Below are 25,064 nucleotides of genomic sequence, written 5' to 3'. Positions count from 1 at the left end.
CACTTCTCTCACATCTCATTTTGGGCTAGCCTCATTTCAAGTGCTCTACAGCCCTATGGTGCTACTGCACCAGACAGCACAGAGCAAGAGCCGTGGGTCCCAAACTCATTCTATGACACAACCCTTTTAGAAAAAAATGAATATGTATCCCTAACACACTATATGCATATGTATTTCTTTAGAAATTGTACACATGTATTATTTTATATTTTATATATTCTAAATTTTTTAAAATACAAATCAAATGAGATACAGATAAAATAAATACATCATTAAAATTTTCACTTATTAGTTCAAAAGCCTTCTTACTAACAGAACTTTATTAGTAAATACAGTGTGATAAAATAAGCATAATTATATTTGAGAATCTTGATTTAACACCAGTAATATGTATAATTTAGCAATTCAAAGGTCTGTCACTAAGTTTGGCTTATTTTGATCCTTGGTTTTAATGGCTGTCAAAGCTGAGAAAAAAATCTCTCAAAGATAAATATATCTACATTAAAGAGTATATTATTGTCTGTACATGAAATCATAATATTCATTTTTCAACCCCATTCACTAATTGTGTGAAATAATTTGCCATTGTTCAGCAAGTAAATTTCCACTTCCTTGATGTCGGTGGTTTTTCAGTTTCATTTTTATATTATCAACAAATGTATTCAAAGCCCACTGGGCTCTTTATTATGAAGACTTGCAGAGTGGAAAATTCTGTGTGTCACACAGAACATAAAATGTCCCCCTCCAGAAGAGGATACCTTTGCCTGGGGGAAATCCTTTCCCTTGACTGTGGGCATGACATGTGACTTGCTTCCAACCCACAGAATATGGGATGTCACTCTCGGGATTGGGTTTGTTACGTAAGACTCTGTCTTAGTATCCTGGAGTGAGAGACTCTTCTCAAGACCTGGAGGAAGTGAGTGGTCCTGTTGAAAAGCCCACATGGCAAGGACCTGTGGGTGACCTCTAGGAGCTGCAAGCAGCCAACAGCCAGCCAAACACTGGGGGCCTTAGTCGTACAGTCACAAGGAAATGAATTCTGTCAAGAACCTGAATGAATTAGAGGCAGATTCTTCCCCAGTAAAGCCTCCAGATGAAGACAGCCCAGCTGAGACCTTCACTGCAGCCTTAGGAGACCCTATGCAGTAGATACTAAACCATGCCCCTGCACCTGACCTAGGGAAACTGTGAGATAATAAATTTATGTGCTGTCTTAAGATGCTAAATTTCTGATAACCTGTTACACAGCCATAGAAAACTAATATACCCTTTCTAATATTTTAAAGTATAGAAATATGAGTTTTTATACATAGCACATGATCATGTTTAGCTATAGAATCAAAAAATAAGGGAAACATTTTTAAATATCTATTTTCAAATGCTCTATCCAAAACAAGAATTTGTTTTGTGAAACAGTCTCTTCTTCACACATTATTAAAATATAAATTTTGCAATTAAGGGATAGATTCAGTGTGTTTATACGCAAAAATTTTGTCAGGCAAACCTAAACTAATAGGACTTGTCATTAGGGAAAAGATCAACAAATTTTGTACCTTTATATTTTTGTAAAAGAAAAATGTGTATCTTATCTTTAAATCCAGCTCTTCTAGTCAACCTCTGAGTGGCTGAAAAAATATCTCTTGCCATCTCATTACAAAATGACATACAGATTCTACTATATTTTTTAGTCTTGATTTTCAAATTTTTTAAAATTTAATTTTTAAAATCAGTCACATCAGTATAGCCCTTTGTGCTTTTCTGGTTTTAACTTCTCATCTGCATTACCTTACCTTTAAACAATGCAATGGATGAATTCCAATTTCAGTGCTATCTGTATAACATTACAAGAAACTTAAAAAGAAAAAATCTTAGAGGGGCTGCTCTATCAGTGAACATACTTAAATATTTCCTCATAAGACATTGTTTTAATTGTAGAAGTTATTCAGTCTCAGAAATATATCTTCTTTGGCTATCTGTAATTTAGTGACATACCAGAAAAATGTAATTCTTTATGTTCTTTATTATTTATTATGTTGTTAATATTTATTATTATTATGTTATTATTATTATTATTATTATTTATTATGTTGTTAATATTTATTATTAACAACATAATAAATCTAGCAATAGCTCACTTTAAGACATCCTAAAAACATCTGTACTTCCATCTGGTTGTAGAACAAAATTCCTATCCCGTATCATCTGCCCTAAAAGTTGTTTCTTCCAATCTTCATCAATATATTTGACATACGTACATTCCAAAAGTATTTTGGTCCAAAGAAATGCTTTCTAGTTTGTCATCATATTGCTTTTATCATATTATTTCAACCATATTTGTCACATCAGGAAAACAAGTTTTGTTCCAATGATATATGACTTTTTGTCTTTGGCCATTTCACCACATAAAATTAGAACTGTCAGCATGTAATAGTAAAACTCCAAGTCACAGTGGCTTCAATTCAAGGGAAGTTTATTTCTGTCTTAGGTAAAAGAAGTCTGTAAGTAGACAACCCAGATTGGTAGGTAGCTCATGGTCTCCTGTCTTTGTTGCTCTACCATCTGTAGCATACTTTCTCAAATTCCAATAGGATTTCTCAAAGTCCTGCTTACGCTTCTAAATTCCAGCTAGGATAGGCGGCCTCTGACATGGCAATGATCCCTGCCCCTTGAAATTCACACCCTGGTGCTATTCCATTCCCTTGAATGTGGGGTGGACCTACTGACTTGCTTCTAATGAATAGAACACAGCAAAAGTGATGGAATGCCACTTCCATGATTCAGTTACAGAAGCTTATGACTTCCGAGTGCCTTACTGGAACTCCCTCTCATTCTTCTTGCCTCCTTGCTTTCATGAAGCAGACTGCCATATCAAGAGTTGCCCTATGGAGAGATTCATGTGGCAAAGAATTGAGGGTGGCCTCTGGATAACAGCCAGTGAAGGCCAGAATCCCTCAGTCTAATAGCCCATATGGAACTGAATCCTCCCAACAACAATGTGAGTTAATTTGGGAATTGGATCCTTCCCTACTGAGCTTCAAGGTGACTATAGTGTAGCCAACACCTTGATTATAGCCTTCTCAGAGACTTTGAGCTGGAGGACTCTGCTAAGCCATGCCAAGATTCCTGATCTACAGAAACTGCAAGATGATAAATGTTGTTTTAAAGTACTAAATTTTCAGGATAATTTTTTATGCAATGATAACTAATAGACAATCCAACAGGGAGGGAATAAAAGAGGAAGAAAAGTATGTCCTCCCTTCTAAGGGGGCTCTATGGAAGTCTATGATTATTTATGTGTGTAACTCATTAAGTAGAATTTAGTCTCAAGGACATATATAGCCGCAAGGGAGGCTAGGAAGTACCTTTTTTTTTTTTTCACCTTGACAGCAATATTTCCTGCTAAATATTGGGGTTCTATCACTGAAAGAAAGAAAGGGAAAATGGATATTGGTATAGGCAACCACCAGTCTCTGCCAAAGTATTAACTAAGAAACCTCAGAAAAGGCTTCTAAACATCATTAAACTCAGGAAGATTTCATCAGTTCTTGGACTGAGAACGATATGGTTATAAACATTGCTTTAAAATTATATAGTTTGTCTTCATGTTCTGGATGTATAATTTTAGAGGTCCTGCTTATCATAACCTCACACTATCTCAAGTTAATCTTGTAATGCATAATTTAAATAAGTTCATCAGGGCTAGGATAATAATTAATAATGTTTATAAATTTGTATTTCAAGTTGTCTTAATAATTTTGAAAGGTGAAGGGACAAATTTATATTAGAACTGACTAGGTAATTGCGTTAGTCTTCTCAGGCTACCATAAGGAAATACCACTGGTGGTATGGCTTAAACAACAGAAATTTATTTCTCACAGTGATGGGGGCTGGAAGTCTGAGATCAAGGTGCCAGTATGGTCAGGTTCTGGGGAGGACTGTCTTCCCGGCCTGCAGACAGCTGCCTTTTCCCTGTGTCCTCACATGGCAGAGACAGAGAGAGACAGAGATCTCTCATTTCCTCTCTTATAAGTCTACATTCCTACTGGACTAGGTACCTACCCTTATGACCTCATTTAACTATAATTAATTACCTTCTAAAGACCCCCTCTCTAGATAGAGCCACATTGTGGGTTGGGGTTCAACATCTGAATTTTGTGGGGTGGGGGTGCAAATTTAGATCATAGCAGTGATCATACTTTCATACTTTTACATTTATAATGTTGATAAAGAACTTGTACCAGGAGTAAGGGAGGTGACAGGTGGCCATATTCTTGTTTGCTTGTGTTTGCACTGAATACGGTCTCCAATTAACATTTCTTAGAGGAATCTGTTAGAGCCATTCATCTTTTCTGAAGGTGGAAAAAATGAGAGTGCAGTTGCTAAATCCGCACCAGCGCTTGTTTGCCCCTTGCCCCTTGCCCCATGGTGTGAAGCATCTTCTGCTCTTCTTCCATGATACCTTGAGACCGATGTATGACACGAGACCATGTTAATCTGTTTAACAAATATTAGCAAAGCCTACTGTATTTTTATTTATAGATACAGAGATAAATATTCTAGTATTTTCTTTGTGCACCTCAAAATATTAAGTAGGAGCACTCCACTTTGTAGAACACTATTATGAGTGGGGTTTGGCTTCTACCAGAGAGTCTACAGATTTTCAGGAAGTACACAAGTCCCCTGAAATTTTATGCAGAGGTTTTGCATATGTGCCTAAGATAGTAATTAATAATGCCTATCTCATGGAATTATTTTAAGTTTTAAATGAGAAAATGTGTTTAAAAATGCTTAGCTGAGTTTCTAACACAAAGAAAACTTTTTACAAATGCTAGCTTGAAATGAATAAACATATTTTTCAGTATCACTGTCAGCCAATACTAAGCAAGATGGTTTGGCAGCTTGACGTTTTACTAAAATGAAAGTTAGGGAGCAGTCAGGCCTGTTTCTTTAATGATCATAGTGTCCTGGGTGTGAGAAAATACAGATGTTTCAATTCTATAGATAACACTATATGGGTTAGGTTCCTGAAAAGCTTCTTCATTCATTTAAAAATATTATTAAGCAGTTATTTTGTTCCTGGCCTTTGCTAGATGCTGATCATACAATGATGAAGAGAAAACATATGGTCTTTGTTGTCAGAGTTTTTTTGTTTTTTTTTTAAATCTTATTCTCATCAGGGTAACAAATACGGGGCTGAACTAAAGAAAGACTGATATACATTTTAGGGAAAGTAGCCTTGAAAGGCTTTTTTGAAGAGGTAGCATTTAAACTGAGACCTAAAAGAAGGGACATGACTAAGTGATGCAAAAGTTCAAGGAAGAGCATGAACAAATCCATATGATTAGAAAGAGGTTGGTATGTTTGCAATTCTTATATCAGCATGGCTATGGCGTGGTAGGTGAAGAGGAGAGTTTTGTAAGATGAGATTGGAAGAAGAAAGCCGGGAAAAGATTATTCAGGGCCTTCATCGTTTATTTTAGGTGTAGTTGGAAGCCCCTGGAAGCTGATTGGCTGTTTAAAGAAGATCCCTTTTGATGCTAAACATGGAAAATGGCTGAGGGAGGCTCATGAACAGATGAAGTCATCCAAGTGTGAGATAACAACAACTTAGGCTATGGCAGGACCAGTTGAGATGGCAATGGTGGACAGATGGGCATTATTCTTAGAGACAAAATTGACAAGACTTGCTGACGGAAAAGTTTTATATGGGAAGTGAAGCAAAGCAAGAATCAAAGATGACCATCAGGATTCTTGCTTAAATAACAATGTGGATGGTGGTACAATTTGCTGATATGAGTGAGGGTAAGAATAGATTTGGAATAGAAAACCAAGAGTTTCCTTTTTCTTATATTAAGTTTGAGATGCCTATAAGACATACATATGGAGAAGAATGGTAAAGTCAAAGCAAATGTGAGAGTCAGCTTAAAATAAGACAGATTTGGACTGGAGATATACCTTTGAGTGTCATTAGCATAAAGATGGTATTTAAATCTATGGGAATTGATAAAGCATCCTCCTCCATAGCACAGAGAGAGAAGGAGATAGAGGAGGAAACCAGGACTGAGCCCTGAGAACCACAAAGCTTTATCAGAAATGAAGGAGCCAGCAGGATACTGAGAAAGAGTAGCTTGCAAAGTAGAAGGCAAACCAGGAAATGATAGCATCATGAAAACGAAGAGAGGAGGGTATGTCCAAAAGGAGAAAATGTTGGGATGAATGCTGCGGAGACGTCAACTAAAATAAGGACATTGCTTTAGCTAAATGGAAGTCACCAGAGACCTTGACAAGTGCAGTTTCAGAGGAGTAAATGGGAAGAGGCCATGTTAATAAATGAGTGAAAGGAAGATTAGAAAGGAGTGGCAGCATTTGTAAACAACTCTTTGAGAAGTTTAATATAACAGGGAACAGAGAATTAAAGCCGTATCTAGAATGTGTAGGGTCAAGAGAAGGGTTTTGTTATTTGTTGATTTTATGATGGGAGATATTGGAGCATGTTTGTTTGCTGAGGGAAATGAATCAGGACAAAGGAAAGAGGGAGACTCATGCAAGGGAGAGAGATGGAATCTGGAGCCCAAGGAGAAGGGTTTGCTTTGAGAAGAATACAGCCTCAATCCCCACTGTGATCCAGGAAGTAGGAGAGCGTTCCAGATTGCAAGTGTAGGTCAGTTTGGTCCTTCAGTTATAGAAAGAGGAGGAAGGTTTCCCTCAGTGCAGCGTGAGGGGAGCTCAACAGCACTGGAAGAAAGAATGCTTGAGGTGTGAGATGGGAGAAGGCACAAAATAGTGTTCCCAGCAAATGGGAAATCAACTGAAGAAACAGTAAGGATTACTGGAGGGCACCAAGTGCTTGATGAAGGTATAATGTGAATTAAAGGGAAAGCAATCTCAGTTTGTGAATTTATCTGGCAACATCCATCTGCTTGGCTCTAAGCCTGATGAAGGCAGATGATGCTCACCTGGGCTGATGTTTTTCCAGGAGAGGATAGAAAAGGTAATGATGGACACTGGAGCTAAGAGAATTTGCAAGGGAGTTATTATGATGATGGATGATGGAATCAAGACTAAAGACGGTAAATGACGCCAGGAAAGGCTGTTGGTTGCCGGGGCAGACTCAGAGGAAAATATGTCCTATAGCGATTCTGAAATATGAAGAGACTTACCTTAATCAGATGAAAAGCCAAAAGATTAGACAATGAAATGGCAGGTTTGCCTGTTCAGTGCCATACACCTGGTTTAAATTTTTTTTTCCTCTGCCATGATTGGTTTGAACATTTGTTTATCATCTCATGTAATTATATTGTGCTTGTTTAATAATTTGGCATTGATTTCCCCAGTTGCTTCAAGGTGAAGCCTTCACTCCTATTATATGAGCAATACCTCTGATTTAAGACTCCTCTCTTTGCTTACAGAGAGCCTGTTAGTCAAGATCATCTCAAAGTCAGTCATTTTCACCTTTTCTACTTAATGTTTAATGTGCAGAACTCACAGACTTGGTGGAGGAAAGCAGACCAGCCATGTTTTTCTTATTCAGCCTTATCCAGGATAGCTTACCTTGTTAACCTGTTTACAGTCTCTGTCAAAAAATAAATTGCCTGAGGCATTCCAGTGAAAACACACACCTGTGACTGGCACCAAAATTAAACCCTCCAATGCCATATGGCTTGCTCCTTAGCATAAATCATGACTAACCACGCATATGCTTTGAAGGTCAACAAAGTTAGACTCTAGTTGTTCTGCAGGAGGCAGTGGAAAGTAAGTATGATGTGGTAGTTAATTATTTCTCAGAACTTCTGTTTCCACAACCTTCCAGATCTGAACTTGGACCTCATTCAAAAAAATGGGAACCTCAAAATTTCGTGAAACGTATAGATGTCATTTTGAGTCTGATACTACCCAGTCTCTTTAGGTCGAAGCCCCACTCTTGCACCAGGCTGTCAGTATCACATAAAGGTCATGCTCGGATCCCCACATTGACCATGGTCTTCACCCTGACCTGCCCCAGCTTGTGCTCTGCTCCCTGTATGTCCTCACTTTCCTCTCTTTTGCATGATGTCTGACACTACTTACCAGGCTTCATCTCTGCTTTTTTCTTCAGCCTGTCAGACTGTCCCTCTGGCCATGTCATGCCTTGGACATCCTGAGTAATAAGCATATCCTCTCTGGTTTGGGGTGACTCATGGTAGCTTAGATGTTGGCTTAGGGCTTCAGCAGTATCACAATCCCTGGGTTTGCGTGACCACCGATGTACTTTGTCAATACTTTGAGCCAATATCTGAATGACAGGGAGCAAGTCTTGCATGACTTCCAGGAGCTAATCCTCTAGACATGGGCCCATCTGTCCTGAAGATGCTCCTAGAACAGTAACTGCCACACAGAAGGCACTCAACCAAGATTTTAATACATAATAATAATAGTTAATACATAGAGGCTGTTCACTATGTGATAGTTATACCTGTGACTAGCATTATTGTGTGATTTATAGAAATTATCCTTCAAAACAGCCCCAAGAGGGAGGTACAAGTATGCTTTCAGTTATTATGTTAATTAAGAATGGGGGAGATTTTGACTTAACCTCCTCCTGTATCCCACTTCTGGTCAGTGAGGAGACTGAATTTCCAGATGGCTCTGAGTCTCAGAATCATAATTATAGAATTTACTACAGTGCTTCCATTCCCAGCCCTGAAAAATGGAGCAGGCTCTAGACTCTGAAGTCAGACCAAGTATCTGGGAACGTAACATGGATAGCTAATTGCAGTGAGCACTTTCTACACATCAAACCCTGTGCAGGCACTTATATGCACCACATCATTGACTTCTCACCGCCTTCTCCAGGGATTGTTGTTCCAATTTTTAAATGAGTCAAGTGAGGCTCTAAGAGATAAGTGACATGTCCAAAGTTACCCAGCTAATAAGTGGTGGAGCAGGACTCTCCTGGATCAGTCTGGTTCAGATGCTGTTGTCCTTAACCACTGTACTTTACTGAAGGTATGAAATTTTATATTACAAAGTCATGTATCAAGACTACTTTATCCTGAACTTGTGCAAAAGCTCAGTTGCCCAAATCTCTACCTAAGATACTGCTTTATTACATCTTCCAGTTGAGTCAAAGTTCAATAATTGATTTAGAAATCATTTCATCAGTTAACAGCTCTCTTTTGGCTCCCAAATGTCAATTCTTAGAAAAGGGAGGAACAGAGTTTTTCACACACAAGGTAATCTTTCTCTGGAGTGAAAACGGGGCCATTCTTCAGCCCTCCTCATTGATTCGCATGAACTTTCCTTCCCCTCTGAAATTGAATTGTGTTTGGGAACTAAGATGACTGAGCAAATTCTGAGCCTTTGTTAGGAAAAGAAAAGAAAAGCAGTCAATTGAGGTCTTAAGCCTTGGGTATAAGGGCTTCCTCTGGAGTGGGTGGGCTGCCTGACTTCCCATCTCAATATGTTGGGCTCTGCCTGAATTTCATGGCCACCAGAAAATTCTCTTGCCAAGCTATCCAATTCCAGTCCTCATATCCCTTGACAGGCCAGCAGATCAGTCCCCACTTCTCTGCCTCCAACCACATTGTTGCCTTTTTATATCTATCCTGCCTGCGTATTGAAATTTGCCTGCCAATTTGTCTTACCTCATCCATGAATCCACCTTCCCGATAAGCCCTTACCACATTTGTGTAATGACTAAAGGCACAAGTTTGAGGTTCACAAGACTGGAGTTCAGATCTCAGAGACTGCATTTACTTGGGTCTTCGAGTAAATTCCTTAACTTCTCTGAGCATCTGTAGCATTGCGAATAATTGGACTACCTAAGACGTTGTTATAAGAATTAAATGCAATCAGATATGTAAAGCACTTAGCGTAGGGTCTGGTGTGTAGCAAGTGATTATTACATGCTATTTACCTTTTCTACTTTCCACCAAGAGGTTTATAGTATAAGCTGTCCTCTAAAGGAATATTCACTTGGATGTTTGCTGGTGAAATGGCAACAGTTTTTGAAGACAGTCTATAGTAGCTTGTCTCCAAGCGAATCACCATCAATTTTCTTTCCTATTTCACTTGCCATTCCCTTACATCCCTTCCCCCTACTTTGAAACTGAGCTGGCCTTAGTGACTTATTTGACCAACAAATTCAATAGAAGTGACATCTTTGCACTGACAAAAAGAGTCCTAGAAAGCCTCACAGCTTCTTCCTGGGCTTCTTGGAACACCTATTTCTGGAACAATCACCCTTGGAGGAGTTGGCCACCATGCAGGAAGTCCATCTATCCTAAAACCACTGTGCCACATGGAAAGCCCTGCAGAACAAGGCATCAGTACAGCAAAACATGAAGGGAGGCAGAGATGCCAGTCAAATGAGTGAAGACACCATAGGTGGAAGTGGCTGCTCCAGCCCCAGCTGCCTTTACTGATGCTCTGGGGAACAGAAACAAGCCACCAGCCAAACTCTTCCCAAATCCCTGACCCACAAAACCATCAGCAAATTAAAATGGTTGCATTAAGCCACTGTGTTTGGGGATAGCTTATCATATAGCAATCGACAATAGAGCACAGGCTTCATCCTCTGAGGTCCACATGAGGGAGGACTGACAAGGCAGAGCTGAAATGACATCTTCCTTGATATAAGATGTGGGCAAAAAAACAGGATTAAGTGGCCCCTGAGAATGTCCAAGTCTAGCTTTTCTCCTGTACTTTAAGCATGGCCTGGGAGTTATCTCTCTTTCTGGTATATAAGGAGATTTTAATATACTTAGTGGTAAAATGTAAAATGGAGTCCTAAACTATAAGCTTAAAACTTGGTTTTGCCACTTATCAGTTAAGGTGACCTTGGAGAAACTACCAAACATTTCTGAGTTTCTGTTCCCTCATTTGTAGAACAGGATAATAATACCCACCTCCCTGGGTTTTGTAAAACGTAAATTAGATAACAAACATAAGGCACTCAACAGAAAGCCTGGAACAGAGAAAACACCCAATAAATAGTAACTATGACTATTAATATTCTTGCCTTCACCCTGATAATTTGCCTAATTGCCATGGCTCCACAACAGACTGCCTTTAATACCAAATCTTTGGAAAAGCTATCCTAATTTCTGCTAATTAATTTTTAATCACAGCATTCAGGCAATATTTTCTTATGTAGACAATTATTTGTTTTTGTAGGCAATAATATTTCCAATCAGAACAAGGGGAGCTGTATTATTTGGACATAATTCAATTCTCGATGGGTTGAAATTAGGATGTTCACTTTATCTGGGGCCAGGCTGCCATTTTAAAGGAAATATGGAAGTAAGAAATTTCTACTTGTTAGTCACACTTCATGCCAAATTTGAACTGCTTTGATTTTCATTCAGATAGTAGATTTTGGTGATTAGTCCATCAAGGTGTTAGCCAGTGATCACAGGAATACAAGAGGCCCATGATCTACATGAAGGTCTTTGCACTTTTATTGGCTTGCTGCGCCCCAGTTAGCCTGGTCTCCTAGTTCCCTGGCATCATAGGGCAATTACACCTACATGTTGGCTGGTAGGCTCTACAAAATTAGGAAGGAACATAGCTGCTGGGGGCTGAGGATCATTTCTTAGGATATGGACAACATAGGTCCCAAAGATAGTATCCATTCATTATTCACTCATTCATCAAATATTTATTGAGGATCAATTCTGTGCCAGGCACCATGCTAGGTTCTGAGGAAACAGCAGTGACAAGCTAGACTTTACAAAAATAACCACAAATACTTTTTAAGTACATAAGACAGACATTTCAAATAATCACTCAAAGAATCTTTAAATAAGTACTGTGAAGGGAAAGTTACAGGGTACTGATAATCCACTAGGGAACTAAGCCTGAGGGTCAAGGAATGTATTTCCGGGGAAAGGACTTGTAAACTATGGCTGAAAGGCTACGTTGGAATTAGCTGGTGGAAATTGCTAAGAGGAGTAAAGAGATCAGAAGCAACCGCATGTGCCCCTTTGCTGGGTCTAGGACGAGTGAAAATGGAAGGGCCAGGTCTAAAGCCATAATGCCTCCTATTATTTTCTCACTTGCCTCCATCTTATACTGTAAGGGGACTTACACTTATCTGTGTTGACACACATGCTAATACCCAAACTCTTAACCAATCCCAAACCCAAAGAAAAACAGCTACCCATAGGCATACCCCCTGGTGACATGGTGTATCTGTGAGATGGCAAACCCTCGGAAGAGGCTTATAACAGGCTCTGAAAGTGTGTTCTGGGTCCCCAGAGAGTGGCCTAGAAATGGATACATGACATGAGCTCCAACCAGGCATCTTCTTGCGCTGTAGCCTCTGCCCCATTGCGACCTTAAAACTAGAAAACGGTCAGAGAAGGTCTTTCTAATCAGGGCCCTGATTGCCAGGCCTCAGGACAATACTGGCACCAGCACCAGCCAGGAGCTCTTACCTGCAGACTTTATGACTTAGAAGTCCGGAGATGCATCAGTGAGCCCTCCTGGAACCATATTTAAAATTGCATGTGAGCCTACCTATATGTGCATTTTTCTAGGAGATGATTCCGTTTCCTTCAGCCTCATAAAGAAATACATGATTCTCTAAATTTTAAAAACTGCTGGAGCAATTAGAGGGTTTTACTAGATGATCCTGAGATCTCCTTGAGCATAGAGCTTCCATGATCCCCAGACACACTCCTCCTCATGAAACTGGCTCTCTAATCTGGGCCTGTCAGTAAGAACTCAAGGGAAAGAGATGGATAAGGAAATATTTGAACATTAATTGAACTTCAAATTGCAAGTTCCTCATGCTCACATATGACTTCTAAATATATCAGAAAAGCCATATATCAGCCTAGTGGTGAATCTGTCTAGCTTTCTTCCAAAGCATTAACTTTCTCAGCAGCTAAGAAAGGCTGTCACCAATATTTTAATACTTCTTCCAGTCTAGAAAAAAACCATTTTAAGAAACAGAAAGGGTGTATATGTCAGGAGGAAGGAGAGATGGGGACACAGTAAAACGTAGTGGTGGGATCTGTGATCAAGGCACCTAGTTTCACTTAAGAAAAAAAAAATTTGTTTATCTGACAGAGTAAGTCTTAAAATATCTCTTTGAGTTCCTTTTGCCAATGGAAAACAGTGTTTGACTCCATATCTTCATTCTTTTACTAAGAGCAACTGCTTTGAAGTTGTTATCAGTTTTGTCTAAAAGTGAAAGTTATTTCATAAAATTAAGAGATTATGAAATTGTTCCAAAGAGCTGAAGTGGTTTTGGAGTTTTAGAGTTGGATTATACTACTAGGTGCTAATATAGTGCAGTTATATCTAAGGGTAGAGGAGGAGGGGTACTCTTTTCCTAGATTTATATGTTACAAGAAAGAATGATATCATTACGACTGACAGTGGCTTTTCTGGAAATGATACACCCAAAGAATATCATTATTGTAACCACTTTATATCCTGTCCACCACTACTATTTATGAAGCAGGCTCTCAGGATAGAGTTAATATTTATTGAGTGTTTATTATGTGCCAACCCTCTCCTAAGCCCTTTACACATGTTAACTCTCCATTTAACCGATGAGAAAAGCAAAGCTCAAAGAAGTGCTGTAACCTAGATAGTAAGGGGCAGAGTGCATATTTAAATCCAGGTCTAATTGTCTCCAAAGGCATTGCTCTTAACCTCCATTTGGATACAGGGAAGGAAGAGGCCCTCTTTTAAAAAGGCAGACTCATGCAAAAAGCCCTAAGCAAACATCAATTCATACAGTGCTACAGTGTACATGAGCACTCAACAGACAGGAAATGGGATGATTAGTACCAGATGGGGCTCATAAGAGTGAGCTTCATGTGCAGCCCTGCAAGGGGCGGTGGGGTTGGCTCCACAGACAGCAGAGTTTCTGCCTGAATGCACGACCTTGCTCCTTACTGCTCTGCCCTGCACTAGGTCTCCTTTGGGAAACTTTTGCCCGGAGCAGCTTTCAACAAGTGTCTTTTATTCCTTTCAAATATAACCAGGAAGCAATGGCTCCTTGCCTTCTCACGAACAAACTATGACCTCCAGATGGACCTATCTGATAAACGACTATTCTTAAGAAAGATGAGCTGGAAAATATCAGGTTTTGAGAATCCAATTATGAAAACAGTTAACAACCTTTCACTTCATCAGTAGAAAGAGAAAGGCAGCTTTGGGATGGTAGCTAATGATTACAATAATAATGACGACTGACATTTTTTGAACTCTTACCTTGATGCCATACCCCTTTAGACACCTTATGTGCATTCACTCAGGGAATCTGTAAACTATCCCAGGAGGTGACTGCTGCTATCCCCATTTTACAGATGAGGAAACTGAAGCTTAAGGAGGTACGTGGCTGCTGGCCCAAGGTTATATACTGATAAGTAGTAGAGCTGAGATAGGAAGCCAAATCATTTTAATGTTTAGAGCAACAGTCTTGAACTCAAGCTGTATTAGAATGCCTATTTTCTAACTATCATGAAACTAATTAGTTATCTTTCCAGATAACATCACAAAGTAGAGTAGTCACTTTGGAAATGGAGGCAGGTGGCTGCAAGGGAGTTCTTATCACTAAATTCCACCGTTTCTTTTTCAAGTATTGTCCAAATATATGGAGAAAATCCATCCATAAAATCTACCTTGTTATTCTTGGAGGATGATACTTGAAGGAATTATTTAATGAGATTGTGAAAATTATAGGTATTAAAATGGTTCCCTGGTGTTACATGTTTATAATGTTAAGGACTGCCAGAGATGCTACAGCAACAGTCTTGGACAGCAGCTTCCTATAGTCATCCCTTAAAGAAGAAAGAACACTAAAGCTGAAGATCTCCCTAACCCCATCCCCAGAGTCCATTATGTCTTCCCCTTGTCAGCCCTCCAGTTTATTTGCAAGAGATATTTATAAAGACATTGTTGCTCAAACTGGGTTAGCCTAATGTCTTGGAATTTTCAAAATGTCAACCAGTCACTGAAGGGGTATGTCTGTGGGCGAGACACATTGGGAACACACGCACAAAAATCTAATGCTTTACATGCATGCGTTTTCCACTTAGTATAATTCAATCCTCATGCCAGCCTTTTTAGGTAGTTATTATGAGTGACCCCTCTTTCAGAGGAGGAAACTAAGCCTCTGAGAAGGTAATTAATGAGTTTAGGGTGACAGCCTAGTAAATGGCAGAGCTGAGAATAGAAACCCACTCTATGCCTGCAGTGTCTGCACTTCTACCAAATACATTCTGTGCCTTGCTACATGTGCTTCACATACCTGAATGTATTCAGGTACCAAACTCAATAATTGTGTGACTCCAAGATAAGGAAAATGACTCCAAGAGGTCACTTGGTGATTAAGCCCTAATCCTGAATGGGTCTGACCCCAAAGCCTTTCTCATCCTGAATGGTCCCTGTCCTGGACATTAGTGGGTATCGTGGAGCTGTGTGCAATGGAAGATTGTGCCCTTTGCTGTACTCAAACAATCTAGGGCCTGATTTTTCCAAAAACGTGGAGGGTACCTCAGCCAAAGAGTGGTTGAACAGGAATAGTGTTTTCCTTAAGCCTGAAAGTTCAGGTTTTAATTTGACTTCACATCTGAGGATAAATGTATTCATTCATTTCTACTGAAAGTCTAATAAGTACCAATCTGGGTCATAAAGGTTTCATCTCAGTTTTCTGCATGGCAAAAATATCACTCATGTTCATCATTCCAAATCAACAAACAACCCAAAACAAACATATTTACTTGAGTTTTTGCAACACACAATCAAAAAGCATTTGGAAAACTCCAGGGTTGACAGTATACCATCAATCTCAACCTCTCTGAGGCAGAACTCATAACATTTTATTAGATGCTCCCAGACAGGAACCAGGCCTGGTTTCCGTCATTTGCAGGATCTGGCATCGTGTTTACAACCAAGCACTATTTATTATCATCACTCTTTTGTGTTTCTATTGACATCAATGTAATTAGGATCATTCTTAAGGACCGGCCTCCAACATCATCCAGAGCTGACACCGAGGAGGCTTGACAAACTTTGCTGTTATAAAGATACTCTTCACTAGAGCTCAGGGAAAATAATTTCTGAGACTTAATGAAAAGACCAACTTTCTTAGTTTTCAGAATAAGAATGTGCTATAGGAGGCACTATGAAAGGGTCAGGGCAAAGGTTGGACTGAATGCTGTCTAAAATTTCCTCTAACTCCTAGAACCTCTGCCTCTTTCCTGTTTCACTTAAAATGTATCCCATAGGCCAGGCGCGGTGGCTCACACCTGTAATCCCAGCACTTTGGGAGGCTGAGGCGGGTGGATCACTAGGTCAGGAGTTCAAGACCAGCCTGGCCAACACAGCGAAACCCTGTCTCTACTAAAAATACAAAAAAATAGCTGGGCATGGTGGTGAGCACCTATATTCCCAGCTATTCAGGAGGCTGAGGCAGGAGAATTGCTTGAACCTGGGAGGCAGAGGTTGCACTGAGCCGAGATAACACCACTGCACTCCAGCCTGGGTGACAGAGCAAGACTCTGTCTCAAAAAAAAAAAAAAGTTATCCCATATTCACTTTTCCCCACCCTCACTATACTTTGTTGAAATGTCTCATGAATTAACCACATTTGAAATCTCTACTTTAGAAACTGTATTTTAAAATGCCAGTTGTTTCTAGCAAATACTACACTATTATACAGTTGGAATTAATAGGGCATAACAAGTTTGTCTATCATAATATCAGCCCATCAGTACATTCAGTTCCTAAAAAATACATTATTCAAAAACTTAATTCCCCTGAGTCCAGTAAAAGCTTGTACATTGCCCTAAGTAGATATCAAATATTTTCTCATTAATATTACCTAAGTATCCTCTCTTAAGTGAAATATTTATCTTTTTTGTCTAGCAATTGTAAGTTTCCATTTGTATTGTAAGTTGAGTATTGGAGACTAGAGAAAAATATTTAAAAGCAAAGTAAAAGGAAATACTACCAATTAAGATAATTAGGGCTCATGGATGAAGCATTTGCTTATAAGGCACAGCTATACTATGTGTACCTACTCTACCTATTGTACTATTTTGTAACTAGTGCCTAGAGAGCAGGCATTCTGTATTTAGCCAGTATTTCCTAAATTAACAATTCTACATTGTACGTTCATGGGCAATTAACCAGATTCTTACAATCTCCGCCTATTCTCTAGAAAGAAAGAAAGCATCAAGCACAACACTAGGCACAGAGTAAACATTCAACAAATACTGTCAATTGCTTGCTTAATTGACTGGAAACTGCCTTCTGTCTTTCTGGCAGTGAGGGTGCCCATTAACACAATGGGCCAGAGAATAACTAAACCTTATGAACGGTTGAAATTCCCTTTCTACAGACTTTCATGAGGGCTTAGCTATCTGCTACAGATGTGCTTAGGAAAAACACCATCTGGCTTAATCAATTAAATTGTAACTCCACAAGTAATGCTAGGCACACAGTAGGTGTTGCTTTGTGGGCTGCTGAATAATTGAGTGACCATAGAATAATTGAGGAATTTTATCACAAGATGTAGAGTTATTTTTTTATTTGGGCCAGGCTTCAAAGGTCTCCCATCACAAATCAGCACCTGCTTCAGTGCTGGCATATTGTGCTCAATAAGTAATTGCTGAATGAAATACTTCATGAATGAACCAACCAACCAATCAGCCAGTTTTTTTACTTACCAACCAATCATTGTGTTCTGCATTGTTTCTTATTTATAACAGAATCTTCATCCCATATGTGGTAGCTCTTCACTGGCTACTACAGAAGTTAACTTATTTTTCAGCATCGTGACTGTGTCCTGACTAATGTAAATTTCCTGACACCAAAACAGTATTACGTGTCAACTGTGACCAATTGCCCTTACCATATCTACAAATGAAGGGGGAAAAAAGAGCCACGACCAATGCATTTTGCAAACTAAACATTATCCAGCTGAAAGTATGACAGAGTTGGAGGGAGTTTCAATTTATCATTTCCAGGACAGTACTAGCTAGTATTTGAAGTTGGGCTTTTCTCTGGGATGATTTGAAGAAGATAAATGTCTACAAAACTGGTGGAATGACTCTGTAGACTTGTGGTAAATATTAATATAGTGCAAACAAGATTGCTGTGCTTGTCTGAAAAAACTTTTTAAAAAATACCCTCCTATTTCTTCTCAAATTCTGTGAAGTATAAAATTCATGATAATGATGAACCCTTCTGAATATGTTGATCCTGGAGCAGAAGAGACAGGCCTAATGTTTTGATTTGGCTCATGGGAACAATGTAGATCCACCAGCTTGCCATGTTTACTGTGAGGTTACAAGGATCAGAGGCATATTCCGCTGGGAAGATTTTATCACTGTAAACAGAATTAGATACATCTTAGAAGTGGATATTCAGAAGAAGCAGTTTGTCTTATTAGTTTTTACAGGAAATTGATTTCAAAGACCATGGTTGCCCACATGTAATGAATTGGCTTTGCTGGAAAACTGTTTTTATTTTCAACAGCCAACACAGCTTCTTAATTGTTTTACTGTTAATTAGCTAAGGATGCAGTTTAACTGAGATCAAAGTATTCAAAATGAAGGCAGATTTTAAAGAGGAAAATGCCTAATTAGCTTCCTCTAGTACATAACTCCATTTCTTCCTAGCCATAACATAACGCAGAAATCAGATGTGCTCATTTGTGCCTAATTCAATCAGAAGGAGGGGAATAAAAACCCTCTTTGGGTTACTCAATGACAATTACAGAGGCTGGGAATGTATACACGCAAGCAATGACACAGATATGGGAAAGTTTCTTCGACATAAAATAAGAAAAGATTTTTCAACAAGGGAAACTCCTTGAGCTACCTGAAGTATGACTTCAAAATAATTCTCTCTAAATGGTAAAGGTTTCACTGCATATTTTTTCCCTCTTTTCAGTAAAGAGTTGAGAACAATGATAAAAGTCAGTCATTAATTACATTAAGGAATATGATTGGTAGATGTGTGTATGTGTGTTTGTATTAGTTAATCACTCTGTATTTTATATTGGAGGGGGGGAAAAAACTCAGCAACCACGTCCCAGAGTTTCAAGAGCTCTGAAGGCTATCTACACCCATTTCTCCTTGAACCCCCCAACAGGTTTCCAGAATTAGCCTTTCCTCTTTCGTATTCTCGTACACTTGGATGTCACAAGCAATTATTTAAGCTAAGAAAATTAGCACAGATCTGCTTCGTCAGAATCTAGACAGGTTGGTTGATTGGTTGGTTTTTTCATTTTAAAGGAGAAAAAGAGTTTTGCTTCTACATCAAATGCATAGCTGTATGGACTAAGGTCTTCACAGTGCATTACATTTGGACACATGGAGTAAATTGGTTACAGTGCTCATTCAAAAGATTTACTCCTGAGGGCAGGATTGTATCTGCCCTATTCTCAGACATGTCTCCAGCTCCTAGCAAAATGTGTGGCATGTAACAGTCTATAAATCCTACCAAATGGATTCATATTTTATGAATAAATGAAAGAATGAATGAAGTAATTTGGGGTTTCAAGTAAAAAATACAAATCTCTTATTTTTTTAATGATTAAAAATAGTAGTTAAGGCTAAACTTTGCTGAACATGCACCATGCTCCAGGCTCTGGAATATGCTAAGAGTTTTACCTATATCATCTCCTGGGTGGCCATGTTAAATGCTTGGCATAATTTGACCTGGAACTCCTTGGCAGCGAGACTACACATCCCATAGGACAGAAAGAATCGTTAGTAGGAAGAAAAGGCACCTAAGTAAGAGACTTAGAGGGTGGGTAAGGAGTTGCAGCTGAAACCCAACAGAACTCCCAGGTATCAGTCTCTCACCCCTCCTAAGGCTGCACCCAACCATCTACATTGCTCTGCACTCCCCAGTGGTTTGACAGAACCAGGGAAGCAGAATCGCCACTTCACATGTACTTTATTCATTCATTCAGTCAGTCACTAAGATTCATTTTCTAATTCATTTAACAAAAAAATTCATTCAGTGTTTGCCATATGCCAGACATGATGCTAGGGATTCAAGAGTAAACCAGAAAACTTCTGTCCATCCCTGTGCCTGTCCTCGCAGAGCTTTAGTCTGTAGGAGAGATTTACAAACTAAATGAAGTCTGTGCATTTTTTGTAAACAGTGATGCTACCATAGTCATCAAGATAATATATTATTGGTGAATGGGGTAGGCACAGAGATCAATGGAACAGAACAGAGAGTACAGAAATAGGCCCACACAAATCAACTGATTTTAAAACATTGTTTTACATTTTGGAATGATTTTAGATTTATAGAAAAGTTGAAAAGATGATAGTTTCCATATACCCCTCATCCAGTTTCCTCTAACATTAACATCCTACATTGCTATGGTACATTTGCCAAGACTAAGGAATTAACATTGGTACAATGGTATTAGCTAAACTCGTATCTTCATTTAGATTTTACTGGTTGTTTGATTAATGTCCTTTTTTTTTCTGTTCCAAGATCTAATCCAGAATACCACACTGCAAATGGTCAGTTAATTTTTGACAAAGATACAAATGCAAATAAGTGCAAAAAGAATAGTCTTCTCAATAAATGGTGCTAGAACAATTAGACATACCCATATAAAAGAATAAACCTTGACTGAAACCTCACAACTTTATGCAATAACAACTTAATATGCAGCATAGATCTAAATGTAAAATGTAAAGCTACAAAAGTTTTAGAAAAAAAATGGAAGAAAATCTTCATGATTGTGGCTAAAAAGATCTTAGAAATAACATCAAAAGCATGATCCATAAAAGAAAGCATTGACAAATTGGACTTCATCAAAATTAGAAATGAAAAAAATAGAAATGTTTATTTGCAAAATACACTGTTAAGAAACTAAAAAAAAAGACACAGACTGGGAGAAAGTATTTGCAAATGAAATAATCAGAAAAGGACTTATATCTAAAATATGTAAAGAAATCTCAAAATTCAAAAGTAAGAAAATCAACTACCCAGTTAAAAAGTAGACAAAGCATTTGGTCAGACACATCAGCAAAGAGAATATAGGGATAGCAAATAAACACATGAAAAGATGTTCCACATCATTAGCCATTAGAGAAATGCAAACTCCTGCCACTGCACCTATCAGAATGGCTACAATTAAAGACACTGACAATACCTAGTGCTGGTGAAAATGTCAACATAAACTCATAAACATTGTTGGGTGGTAACACAGAATAGTACATCCACTCTGAAAAATGTTTTAGCATTTTATTACAAAGCAAAAAATCTAATATAATCTAGCAATCCTGCTCTTAAGTATTTATAACAGCAAGGATTGGTAAACTATGGCCAACAAGCTGAATCCAGCCCACTGCCTGTTTTTGTAAATGAAGTTTTATTGGAACACAGCCATACTACTTGCCACACTTATTTCTATACGTATTATCTATGGCTGCTTTCACACCAGTTGCAACAGAAACTATAAGGCCCAAAAAGCTAAAATATTTACTCTCTAGCCCTATACAGAAACAATGGACTGTCCCATGTTTGGGTGGACATATACAAGTATATGAAAACAAAAGCCTGCACACAAATATTTTAATAGTAGCTTTATTCATAATTGCCCAAAACTTGAAACAACCCAAATGCATTTCAACAGATAAATGGCTAAACAAATTGTGGTATATCTATACAATGGAAATATTTAAAAGGAATACTATTTAAAAAGAGCAAACTATTAACACTGGCAAAAACTTGGAGAATCTCAAAAGCATTATGCCGAATGAAAGCTAATTTCAAGAGGTTACATTTCTATAATTCTATTTAAATGACATTTTTGAAAAGACAAAATTCTAGTAATAGAGAAGAACTCAATGGTCACCGTGGGTTATGGGTGGCGATAGGGTGTGATTACAAAAGAAAAACATGTGAGGGTTTTATGAGGTGATAGAATCATTCTATATCCTAATTGTAGTGTTACCTTCATGAATCTATACATGTGCTAAAATGTATAGAACTGCACACCAAAAAAATCAGTTTCCTTGTATGTTAATTTTAGAAATAAAAAATAACTTAAAGTGAAGCTATCTGTCCAAGGCCAAACAACTAGCCAGGAGTATAAATGAGATTCGAATCCAGGACTGTCACTCCACTGCCATTTAACCTGATTTCCTCATTTTCTCTAAGAGTAAACAAGGCTTGGAAGGGCTAAATCACCTGATTTATGTCCTGCTCTGAGCAATTCATGGTGGCTGTGTTGACACTTGCATGAAAACTTGTTCCCTTGGGCTTGGGTACCTACTAAGCATTATAACTGAGGCCAAAGACCCTTGCCTGTTCTCCAGTGACGTGAGGTGACTGGCTCCTCTAACCCACTCCTTCATGTGGTTTTGGGCAGGAACTTGAGTACCCATGCCTGTGACCCATCAAAATTATCAGCACCACCCTTGTCTCATGCTGTCTTATCTATTGTAGGCCTTTATAGTTTTCACACAGCTTTCAGTTTCACTCGAACTTCACAACCACCGAGATAGAGATCCAGCAGGAATTAGTTATTTGCACATTATAACCAAGAAAATGGAGGTTTAACCAGATTAAAGAATGTCTCCAAAGTTACAAGGTGTTATGAGAGAGGGGGGTGCTTAGAGTCTAAGAGGTCTGACTCCTTGAACACACCTGCTCTTTTCATTTCTTATACAGATCATTCTTACACAGACCATTTTATACAGATCATCCTTACCCTTTATGGAAACTTGTTCTGGTTCAAAATTGCTGAGGTGTGGGATGAAGGCATTCACAAAGCTGCTGTGTGGGATGTAGCTTAGAAGGAAACCTCACTGATAAATGGATGCTTTTCTGAGTATTATCACCCATCTGCCTGTTCTCTGAAACCTGCTGAGGCCAGAGGTCATGGGCTTTACCCGTCAACTGAAGTCATTTTAGAGCTTCATCATCTGAAACGGAGCCCCATCTTTACTTCTTAGATTCTTTCTGCAACAAACACAGACCACAGCAAATAAAGTTTCTGTGACCCAGCATTCTTGAAGAGGAAAGTCAGGTCATCTGGTTAACTGTCCCTGGCTTGCCTGATGTGTATTTTGATAAAAATCCTTCTTTCAAATTCTTCATTAAATTTATTCAGCATGTTAGGTCTTGGGATTACTAATCTTGATTTCATTGTTAGTCCCCGCTCCCTGCTGCAAAATTATCTTTGACACTGGTTTTCCTAGAGCATTCAAATCTTAAATTAGAAAGCATAAATTTCTCACATATTGAGTAGCAGCTATGTAAATGAAAAAAAGTCAAAGTATTTGAGGACAAAAAAAGTATTTTTCTAATATTTGTTATTTATGTGCAATAATTGTATATGTATATTGAGTACACGTGGTATTTTGATACATCCATGTAATATGTAATAATAAGGGCAACTGGGATATCCATCACCTCAAACATGTATCATTTCTTTGTGTTGGGAACATTCCAAATCTTTTCTAGCTATTTTGAAATATACAGTAAATTATTGTTAGCTATAGTCACCCTTGAACACTAATACTTATTCTTTCTATCTAACTGTATTTTTTTTAAAGAGTATTTGGCCATCATCTAAGTAAACTAAATGCTTTTTACTCTAAAGAGATAACAAGATCCAGGAGATGAAACCCCAGTGTAATCAATAGAAATAGTAGATGACAAATCTATTTAAATGTTATTATTCCCCACTCCTTCCCCTCTCAACTCAGCTTCTCTTCATTTTTCATATGCTATCAAGAAAGACATTCATAGACATGAGAAAGGCATTCACTGACATAAGGGAAATGGTACATGGAGAGCAAATTGTGGTGTGCATTTGAGAAAGCAGGTTTGCTCCAAAGAGAGGCTGGCACACAGTGATGTTTGCTTAGTGAGCCAGACTCTAATTTTATTAGCTCATTCTCATCTTTGAAAGTGCTAAATGTCTGCAGTTTCCTCTGGGCAGGTGATTCAGCACCTTCCACATCAAGGGCCAGATAGGGTTGCAGTTTCACTTTGTGTGACCAGATTATTGTTGTTGAGTCAAAAGGAACCTGACATTATGTATACATATCAATGCGGTTCTGCATATTTCTTTACTGGGATGTTTATTTTTTCACATGCACACACTTTCCTACCCAACCCTCTTTCTGTGTTGGCATATGCTGTAGTGTTTCTGCAAGATATTGGTTCATTATTTCTGACTCTTGTGACATTCATTCTTATTACTTGCCCTTAAGGACCTGTTTCCAGTCATTGCTGGAGGTGGAACCAGGGAAGAATAACACACACGAAATGATTTCTGGTTTTAATTTTAATGGCAACTGCAGTCTCTTTCCCTATTCAATTATTTTTCTTGGAAACAATTCCTGAGTTCCTAGTTTCAGGGGAAACCTTCATCAAATAAACATAATATCAAGTTTGTATTAATGTGATGGGATGGCATTTAGTACAATCAAATCTTGTTACTATGACTTACGGCAATGAATAAAGAAAGGAATTCAAATTCACAATTATAAGTTTCATGGAGGAAGGAATGTGATTTTGTGTAAATATATAAAGCTTTGTCTATGCATATATCCACATTCACACAGGGCATGCTATAGAGAAAATGAGATCCCTTAAACATGCTCATTCACTCAGTCAACCAACATAAGGGAACGATCTGATCAAGATTGTTCTACGTGGCTGGGTATGGCAGGGGAGCAGCTGCAGATAGGGCCAGGTTATGAAAAGTTAGCCAATGCCACAAGCTATAAAGTACTCCTCTTCCACTCCACTAAGCACTTTTTTGAGTATCTATTATGTACCAGACACTGAGAAGACTCCAGCAATGGGAAGGCAAAGAGTCTGCCCTCCTGGAAGTTATATTCTAATGGAGAACATGCATTAAGCAAATAAACAAGATAATGACGGGTAGTGATTACGGTTATGAAGGAAATTCATAGAAACGCATAACAAGAGCTGCCGTATTGGGGAAGGAAAATGTTGGGGGAAGGGGTTCTATTAGATAGGGTGGTTATTGCCGGCCTCTCTAAGAGGAGACATCTATACTGAGATGAAAGAAGAGGAAGAGCCAGCCATGAGAAGTGTGCAGAGAA

This window comes from Pongo pygmaeus, chromosome 4 (genome assembly GCF_028885625.2).
Source record: "Pongo pygmaeus isolate AG05252 chromosome 4, NHGRI_mPonPyg2-v2.0_pri, whole genome shotgun sequence".
Classification (NCBI taxonomy): Eukaryota; Metazoa; Chordata; class Mammalia; order Primates; family Hominidae; genus Pongo; species Pongo pygmaeus.
The sequence above is the reverse complement of the archived record's forward strand: the minus strand, read 5'-3'. Positions refer to the sequence as shown.